Genomic DNA, 10,284 nt, shown 5'->3' with positions numbered 1-10,284 from the left:
GGTGTCTACAGCATGTCCTGCAGCTCTCTGCTCCTCCAGCTGTCGCCACCGGGTCATGTTTGTTCAGGCCAGTATGGGGGTTATCGTGATGTTGATTGGCACACACCTATGTGCCTGAGATGCAGTAAAGCTAGTGAAGCTTTCCTGCACCGTCACTGTTCACAGACAGTACATTTTTACCCTGACGTGAAGCTCCCTGGCCTCTCTGATCTTCACTTTACTTAATAAATAAGGCCTTTACAGCCCGGAGCGATTAGCCTTGACTTCATCTCTCTCATTTGTTATTCATGAAGGACTCGGAGGATGTGCTAATGAGGAGGAAATCAGCCCACATCCTTCTGACCAACTTCACACCACTTTGAGACACTGCTTAAGTGAATCTCAGAAGCCAAAGCAGGTTTTTTGTGCTGTTTGAAGCAAGAAAGCATAAATGATAAACTTCACTTTGTTGAACAGTGAAGTCTTTGTTAGGTGAGCCGACAGTTTCTCTAACACTATCTAATAAATTCAGTCACAAAGCCCCTGGAGGTCAAATTTCTTAATAAAATCATGCCCAGTCGGTGGAAGGATTTCAGGCTTCTTCCACTCCCTGTCTGTGTTTACTGCTCTCCACTGGTGAGTGATTCCTGTGTGACCTGAAGCGTGCGCTGACTCACCAGTGTCTGAGTGTGCCTGCTGTCTCTGACATGTCAGTGGGACGCTCCCCTTTAGCTTGGCTCATTCTTCACTATTTTTGACCCTCGGTGCTTTGGAGAATTGACCACATTTTCAGTGAAGCAGATGAGATACAGCCAGGTAGGGTGGATGGTGACAAGTTGTTAAACGCCGTAAACTCGGAGAAGCAGGTTTAAATGCAGGGACAGTAATCAGTGTGTGGCTGCGGGTGAAGCCTCATGGGACAGTGTTGAGTCTGAGGGAGCTGAGCTGACTGTTGTCTCCTGTTCCAGGCACTGTGGTGCAGAGAAGCGGGCCAGGCCGAGCAGCGTTGGACCTGTGATGGGTAAGTGTCTCCTCAAACAACAGTGTGCTGCTTGTCTTGTGTTGCCTGTGCTTTTCTAAGGTGTTTTCCATGTTTCTGCAGTATAAACACCTTGTTGCACCTTTGATCGCCAACACATGAGCACCAATGTTGACTAATTGGCTCTTTGTAGGTGCTACAGTCTGTTGCAGCTCTGACTCCATGAATGACTCTGTACTGAGGAGAGCTGTTGACACGCTCTGCTCTGTTATACGTGTGTGTGTGTGTGTGTTCCTGTACCTCTGACTGTGTGAGAGTTTTAAATCATCAGGAAGAGAATGAATTTGTAAAATGACAGAAAGATGGCTGTTCTAAAACCAGAGGCAGGTAAAGCTGATGTTTTTGGTTACACTTAATTTTTAATCGGAATAATCTCATTATATATTTCCTGTGAAAACCTATGCAATAATAGAGGCAGAATAGAGGAACGGTGGCAGTATAAGTACTGTATTTGGGTTTTTAGGGAATGTAAAGGAGCTGTAGAGTTAAGTAATGCCTAGGAGCAGCTGTTGACCCCATAAACAGACCTTGAATTTCTTCTATCAAGGTTATTTTTTGTTTTTTTTATGTAACTTGGGCTCTTTTCATGTCTAATTAGCTAAGTGGCGACAGTGTCCTTGGCCTTTGAGGATCAGTCATGCACCTTGTCTCTGTTACGTGTTCCTGTCGACCAGCAGTGTGCTCAGTAGCTGTGAGCAGTTTCTTGAAGTCTAATACGTAAATAACTCAACACATACAGTATATCCCCCATATCTACAGACTGTCACTGTACTATTTCTTTGTACAGATTAAACACGTGGATTACAACGTATCAGTCTGTGAACTTTACAGGAGAGGATAGGTGTCGTTTTGAACTTCAGACAGAGCCCGGCTGCAGTGTTTCCCTCTGCTTCTGGTCTTTACATTAAAGTAACCATGTCCTGCTCCGACAGATAAGAGGCTGAAACCTATGGAAGCATGTTCCTCTTGGAAACAAAGGAAATAAATATGTTTTCTTAAATGTGAATGTATTCATTTATGGCTGGTTTATTTGAACCCATGATGTCAGTGAGGGTTCTCATAGATACAGTAACACAACAAACTAATGTGTGCGTGTTTGTATCAGTGCGTCACTCATTCATCAGTGTAATATTTTGTACCCTGCAGCGGTTCACTTCTCACCACTGAATAACCCCTACCTTTATGTTACAGACCAGCTTTTTAATAATGTTTAATGGGGTGGAATTTTAAAGAACCGTCAGGAACCTGAACTCTGCCAAAGCCGCCTTGATTATGGCCCTCGGGACCCGGCCCTCCACCCCCCTACTCCTAGTCTACCACAAACCGATTGGCCGGGCTTTTAAAGGAATAAATCCCAAACTATTGTACAAATCCCTGCTGTGCCGGGTTTTCTGGGAACACTCCGGGCCTGTTAGAGAGGATAAGTCTGGCCTCTGGAAGTGTTTCAGCTGGATTAGAACACACCATGTCGGCTCTGTGTGTGTGTGTGGACACGGCCCATATATATCCAGGTTTAATAGTGTTATAATGAGGTGGGTTGATCAGAGCGTCCCAGAGATGCTGCTCAGAGGTGTTTAGAGTTCAGCTCCGGACTATTACACAGATGACTCTTGGTAACAGTGGAGCAATTTTAATGTAGGTAGCAGGATTTATGAGGTTTTGTTTAACAGTTTGCAGATGAAATGCTTTTGATTTGCAGCTCAGTCCACTTGACAAAGATATTCTCTGTTTCTGCTTTACTGAAAATGCACCACTGAAAGAAGACAAGTTAAAAAAAAAAATCAGTGTTCACTTTTTTTTATTTTTTTATTCTAGCGCTGGTATTAGTCATCATCAGCAGGGAAAGAACTGTCACACTCCATTTATAGACCAGAATGGACAAGGCCTACAGTTACTCAGAATAATGCTAATAAGACAAGCAGGAAACTTTCACACGCTGATGACGACCATTTTATTTGGTCAAAACCTGAGTGGAGAGTGTCGACTGCTGTTTTTAAGGTCAGGAATTAGCTGTCACGCTCCCTATGAATTTGACATCTGGACCATTGACATAACGCTCAGTCCCTTGTATCGGGCTTTTCCCTGGTCAGAGGTCAGGGGTCAGGCATACCTGAAAGCACTAAGGATTTTTAAAGACTTTCTGGAATGTCCAAGTTTGGAAAACACAAAGAAGAACATAATAACAAAGCCTCATAAGGTTCTTAAACCTTCAGGTCATGGGAAGCTCCAGGTAACGGCTTCAGTTCCTTCAGTGGGGCAGGCTGCTGAGAGTCGACATGGTTGACATGATCTACTGACACCCTTGTTTTCTGTCTGTGCAGATTTCGCATGCGGTGAAACAGACAAAGGCCCTCCGGTACAGATGCACAGCCTCCGAGAGTTTGAACAGGTAAGAACCTGCGCTCGCTGTCGGACTCCGGCTGCGCTCATGTGACACTTGTATGATGACGTTAGCTTAAAGTCTGATGCTGCTGTTGTGAGAAGAAGAGCTGGTTAAATGAGACCCAGACAAAAACTGATCTTCTGGAAAGCAGCTGGTGAGATGTTGTTGTAAATGGGGCTGTGTGTGTTGGGCCTGTCTCCTCTCTACGGCAATGCCTAGGTGTGTTTGGGAAGATGATGTGGCAGCTGAAACTCTGAGTCAGTGAGTTAGATTCTCCACAGTCTCTGTCCTTCTCTCTAGTCACTTTGTGCACACTTACACTGAAAATGAGGACGTTACTCTAGTTTTGTCTCTTTTTTTCCCCCCAGGTCATAAAGGTCATGTATTAGCCAACACCATATCCTATCTGATACCCGTATTTCCCACATGATGTAGCTGCATAGTGCACATTAAAGGTCTGTTTTGAAAGGGAAAGATGTTTCACAGCCTGAGAGCTTTGAATTGAGAAATTTTAATCTGTATCACAGCTTTCCATCCATGTTTCCTGTTGTATTTTATCTAGTGGCCAGTGAGGTGTCTGCCAGCTTGTTGTGGCGGGACTTTGGAGCAGGTGCTTTCCATTAAGTTACTAGGTTTACATGCAGTTACCTGCATGTAATTCAGAAACTTCAGAAACTTCCTCTGCTCACATTACTCGCTGTCAGCTGATGTGACAAACTGAAACTGGCGACTGCAGCTTTTGTGTTCATGCTGCCTTCATTGCTGAGTGTTAGGAAATGATTTTAGTGTTTTAATGTATGTTTTAAACAACTGAAGTGAAAAACATTAATATCTATAAACAACCGGCGTTAGAAAAAAAAGACAAGCGTGTCAGGCCTTTTGACACTGATCACATCAAATACGTTGTTTCCATCTGCCTTTGCACCGCTCTTGTGAATCCGCTGAGAACATGACCACTGGGAAAACACTAAATCATGTTTTAGTCTTCACATTGTTTCCCTTCATGAGCCCCCCGTTGCCCTAACTGGAAACCACTTTCCAAAGGGAAGCAGAATTCAACACAAGTGAACATGGAGCTTTTCCACAACATTCTCCCAAGTGGATTCAGTTAACTGCACTGTTCTCCTGTTGTGTTTCCTTCTGACAACCTGTAGTGTTGTTGGCATCATTTCAGAAACATGGCCGACACACACGTGATGTGTTGTCACTGACATATTGTGTTTGTTGGTAGACAACTACAGTTTAATTTCTTCTAAGAAAGCCCAGGATTACTTCCTTCTGGAGTTGCCTGGTGACCCACTGTCTCATTTTACCATTTTACTGTAATGCAGTTGTTTAACAACCACAAGAAATGTCAGTGACAACACTTGTCTTGGGTTTCTGGAAAGATAAACCCTGCAGACTGCTCTGGCTGTAATTGGACCATTAAGTTGTTTTTCTAACAGCCTTTAACCCTAAAAGACTAAGAGAAGTTTTGTAGCCTTAGTTTTGTTGCCAGACCTCAGGAGAAGTCATCTGAAATTGCAAAACACACATATAACATCATTTTTGTTTTGATGACTAAACAGCAGTTTCAGAGGTTTCCATACTGAGTCCATGATCATGGCCAGTGTCTGACACCAGGACAGAACCAAACATGAAAAAGAGCTGTATGACTAAGTAAATGGAGCCTGGACATATTTTTAGAAGAATAAAGCTTCTGTATGAAAAGCTACACGGCTCACGTCACTGTGTCTGGTTGGGTTTGAACGGAGGAGATGAGAGCTGTAGGTCTCTGGTACTGGTTCTGTGCCAGAGTAATGGACTCTGGGAGCTCAGCCAGGTGGGCCTGATATAACTCTGGAGGTGCATTTAGGTGCAATTACCCTGCTCCCTTTTAGTGAAGGACGCAGCTGTAGAGGGGGGAGATGCTGGTCATACTAACGTTTAATTAATGTGGAGCGGTTGGGCTGTACTGGGGAAAAGGTCAGAGGATCTGAAACTCGAAACTACGGCAGGACAGCTTCAAATCTACTTTTCCTGGAAAACAAACCCTCTGATTGATTCTGGGCCAGAATACAGCTAGAGGCCATTGAGACTTTTTAACCATGTGGTAATTTATAGAATTCACAGGAAGAATTTTAAAAGCTTTGCATCTCGTTTGATGTCACTTAACCCCGTCACTGCTTTTAAGCATCATGTGTTACATGTGCACGTGGCGGAGGTAAAAGGCCGAACTCAACCAAAGACACAAATTAAAAGAAGGGGAGGCCCTGCTCAAACCAAATGAGGTAGATGGCTCACACACCCAGATCAACGAGCAATTTAACAAAACTGTAGTTCATCCTAGCACATATCATTACAGGGGAACTACACGCCTTCAAAGCTCTTCTTGCTCAGCTCTGAGTCCGGCCAAGTTCATATTATACCAAGAATGACGTTAAACATGTTGTATAGGGCCGATGTACTCTGTCACCTCTGATCACATGGCCCTATCCCATCACCACCAGAGGAGAAAGCTGTATTTTTGGAGGCAAATGGAGAGAACGAGCTGTGAGGTGCAGCTGGTTGGTTGGTGGAGCATCAGGTTGACTGTGTCCTGTTGTGATCACCCTCAGGTCTTTTCAGACTGTGTCTTGTTTTTGAACATTCATTCATGTGTGTTGTTTTGAGCACAGCACAGGGGTGCAGTGGGTAGCGCTGTGGCCTCATAGCCAGAAGGTCCTGGGTTTGAATGTGGGGCTTTTGTGCATGGAGTTCTCCCCGTGACTGTGGGGGTTTCCTCTGGGTAGTTTAGCTTTCTGCCACAGTCCAAGGACATGCAGGTTAGGTTAGACTGACTGGTGACTCCAAACTGCCCGTAGGAGTGACTTTGATTGTGAGTGGTTGTTTGTCTACATGTCAGCCCTGTGTCCAGGGTGGACTCCGCCTCTTGCCCAGTGTCAGCTGGGATTGGCTCCAGTCACCCCATGACCCTGTTCATGAATAAGCGGTATAGATAATAGATGGATGGAGGCTTTGTCATCAGAGGTCAGAGTCAGGGAACAACAATCTTCAGTCCATAGTAAACACCACATACACATTAAAGATTCTGACCAAACTGGCTGTAGCCTTTCTCTGCAGGATGGGCACGGATCTGTGTTTCTGGCTGTTTCTATGTAGATATACGGTAAGACATACTGTGGTATAGTATGACTTTTGAATCATAATGTTCTGACATGTTAGCGAGAAGGAAAACACGTAGATTAGTTGTTGCATGAGCCTGGATGATATGGATATTCTATAATGTGGATATAAAGCTGATATCAGTAAATTTCCACCTCTCTCTCCCTCTGGCAGTCAGAGGTTTGGAAATTATTTTGAAACCACAATAAAGATGGCAGACTTGTTGAAGGTTGTCAGCGTTGAAGAAAAAGGATTTTCTGCAACATGTGGAAACCTGCTGTTGCTTTAAATCAGCCAGCACAGTGCGCCATATGTAACTGAGCTGACACTGTGCATTTTGATGGATGACTAACTGGGTAATTACAGAGTCTCCAGCCTTGGTAACTATGTTGGTTAAAGTGTTATATGATAGTCCAAAGTAAAGATTATTGTGGTAATTACATGACCTTCTTCTAGCAGTTCTAAGTAAGTAAAATGTGTCTTGAGCTGTTAGAGGAGCTTTAACAGTAAAGCCGTAGCTTTGTCTTTCAGGACGAAGAAGTATTTCCTGTGAGGCTACAAGCAGAGACACAGAGCTGAACTCTTGGCTGGTTGGCGGTGACATCACAGTATGAAGGCAGCTTTCCTTTGAAGCTTTCCTCAGACTTTGCCACTGTGGGATGAAGGGATGAGTCATGCTATACGGCACAGACAGCAGACTGGGAGGCATCCTAAACACTGCTGTTGTTATTCAGAGAGATGTTTGAATTACAGTCGATGTGTGGCAGACCCGCAGAAAACCTTTAAAGGAGCAGATCTTTTGGTTTTTACATTTAGAACACATCATGTGCACTTTAAATTACCACTGCTTATATCTCCAAGCGGTGCTGCAAGATTTGAGATGTTGTATGATGTTTTTTCCCACCTTCCATTCAACTACTGACATCCTTGTGCTTCACTGCAGTTTGACAAGCTACACAGGCTTGGAACCTCATTCTTGTTGAGGACCATGTCTGAGCTGAGTTATGTTCTTGCTCTTTGGAGGCGTTTGAAGGTCTGCACTACCAGGCTCATATCTAGAGAACAGAGCAACAGTTAGGTCAGGGTCTCACTGTAAATTGAGCGCTTCACCTTACGACTCAGCTCCTTCTTCACCAAAGAATAATGAAACAACAAATATACCAGGTGGTAGGCAATCTCATTAGCAACTGAACCTCTACGGCTGCGGCAGATGTTTCTCTGCAGATTCACCAGTGGTCCTCACTTTCCAGTTCAGACTCAAGAGGCTCTTCTAGCTTTTTGCTGATTGTGAAGCAGATGTGACGTCTCAGTCTGAGCCTTTTTCCTGTGAAAATGTGCAGAACAAAAAAGTTAAATTCTTAAATCAATCTGATAGAAATAATCCAGTAAAAAGGGCTTTTAACAACAGTAATCACTGTGATGGATGTTGGATGGATGTGAATGCAGTGTGAGACTTTCAGGCAGGAGTTCAGAATGTGATTTTCCATTAGTGTGCTGGAGTATTTACTGTTCCGACTCTAAAGTATAACAAATGGAAACAAGGAGATTTCAGTGTAGAGCAGAGACGTAACAGTCAGAGTCTTGTCTGAGAGATTTCCACATTCTGACAGAGGAGATTAAAGTTTGTTGACCTTTCAGTGCCACTGTGGTTTTATATTAAGTTTTTCTGACAGTGGTAGCGTATGTTGGTCTTCTCATCTCAACTGAGCAGCCCGGATTATTGAATCCAGATTATGGCAGTGTGTGTGTGTGTGTGTGTTTGTGCAGTTTGTCCTCTCTCCACATTTGCGTCAGTTTAAAGAATCAGTCCTTTGCTGCTTGGAAGAAACATGAACCTGCCAGAGCAGCGTTTGTAACTGTCAAACATCCGCGCTCTGCAGTCCTGAGGTTTTCAAAGAAAAAGAAAAATCACCCAATCAAAATGCCCCTTCCTCAGATGGCCTTTATTAGTCCACAGGAGAAATTGAAAGCACATGGCTTCTTATAAATGTGAATTCAAACCGACCACAGAGACACTTAGATTGATAGAAACAGGGGGAGGATCGTGTATAATTTTGGTCATTAAAACCTCAGGACAAATTAGGGTCGTTAATCCGTTATTTCGCCCCCGGTCTCAGTATTCACTTCTAAAAAGCCACATATGCTATGAAAGGTCTGTCAGAGTTGGGTTACCATTAGCAGAGTGGCAGTAATGGACTGTACTCGGTGTTGTATAAAGACCCAGACACAGGGAGAACACCCGATCCTGCAGCTGACAGCAGGGGTGAAGCGAGTGTACAATTCAGATGGCACATTTCTTTTAATTCACTTTAGCTGGTGCTCTCCCAGTTTTCTGTTTATCATTTTAAAATAGGTCTGAGAGTGTGTGTGTTGAACCCTCAAGCTGTTGGCTCTGATTCACGGCTCTGTGTAGCTGGTATCTGCACAGAAACACTGGCACCACGGCAGCAGTTCTGTTGGAGGAAAGGTAAACGCCCTCACAATGATAGAGTATCAACACTGGCGCTCGGTCATTTAGCACAGTGTTCTGTCTAAATGTAAGAGTCGTGGTGGCAGAATCATAGCCTTGAATTTAGTTTTATGTTTTATTTAAATGTCAAGATACTAGCTCTAAATGGCTGTTACTCTAGGTTTATTTGGTCCCTATAGAAAAAAAAAAAGAATTACAGATGCAAAAATATCTGAGCTAAAGTTCTGATGCACTTACAAAACAAGATGCATCAGAGTTCATGCTTGGTCTCTTACTTGTTTTTTAAGAAAGAGGACACACTACAGGAGAGAGGAGACACACAGTTAGTGATGGGTAGTGGCATGTAGGTGGATGAAGGGAGAGGAGAGGAGGGGAGAAGAGGGGAAGGGAAGGGAGGGGAAAGGAGAGGAGCTCAGGGCATCATTGTGTTCAAACAATAAGAATGAGTGGGGCTTGTGTGTGTTATTGGGCCTAACATTTAGATCCTTAAAACCAGAACTTTCTGCTCTTTTTCTAGGAAACTGGGATGTAATGAAACCAACCAAAAAGAACAGGACAGGGAATAGAAGCTGTGCAGCCTCTTTATTTCAGGAAACAACCTCCATATCCACACTGGTTCAGAGATATTGAAGTGCTGTATGACCCAGACGTCCCCTCTAATCTCCCACTAGGGGATATTGATGCCAGCCTGTCTGCACACTTATTGACCTACACTGCAAAAATCTGCAGAGTTAGATCAGATTCTGATGTAGTCTTGGTTTAAGTTATTTTAAATCTAATGCTGAAATTTTACTTATTTATAATAAGTAAAAAAGTTTCCATCACGATAAAACACATTTTAAACCCAACTTTAAAACAACTCCAGCATACCTGACGAAGTGATCCTGATTCTTTAAAGGAAACGATTGAGTTATAAATGATGTTACATCACGTTCAGGATTGAAAGTGTTTGAATGCATCTTGTCCCTCTCTTCACTGGGTGAAGTGGGTGCTGGGTTTTGGTGTGATCACAGTTTTACCATGTGGTCCTATTTTTGCAGTGTATCCGGTGGATGAGCTGATCAGTGTGGATGTATGTGCTGAGAGCACAGGGGTCAGTTTTCACCAGAGAGGCACTCAGACAGGCTGCAGATCGATGCACAGCAGCTCAGCTTTCAGTGCAGCCAAGCAGCAGATCTGCTCAGATTAGCTGTTTGACTCTGACACACACACACACACACACACACACACACACACAGACTAATGGTCTCATTGGCTAGTTTGTGTTGT

Source organism: Monopterus albus, unplaced genomic scaffold, assembly GCF_001952655.1.
Source record: "Monopterus albus unplaced genomic scaffold, M_albus_1.0 scaffold98.1, whole genome shotgun sequence".
Lineage (NCBI taxonomy): Eukaryota > Metazoa > Chordata > Actinopteri > Synbranchiformes > Synbranchidae > Monopterus > Monopterus albus.
Note: the sequence above shows the minus strand (reverse complement) of the source record.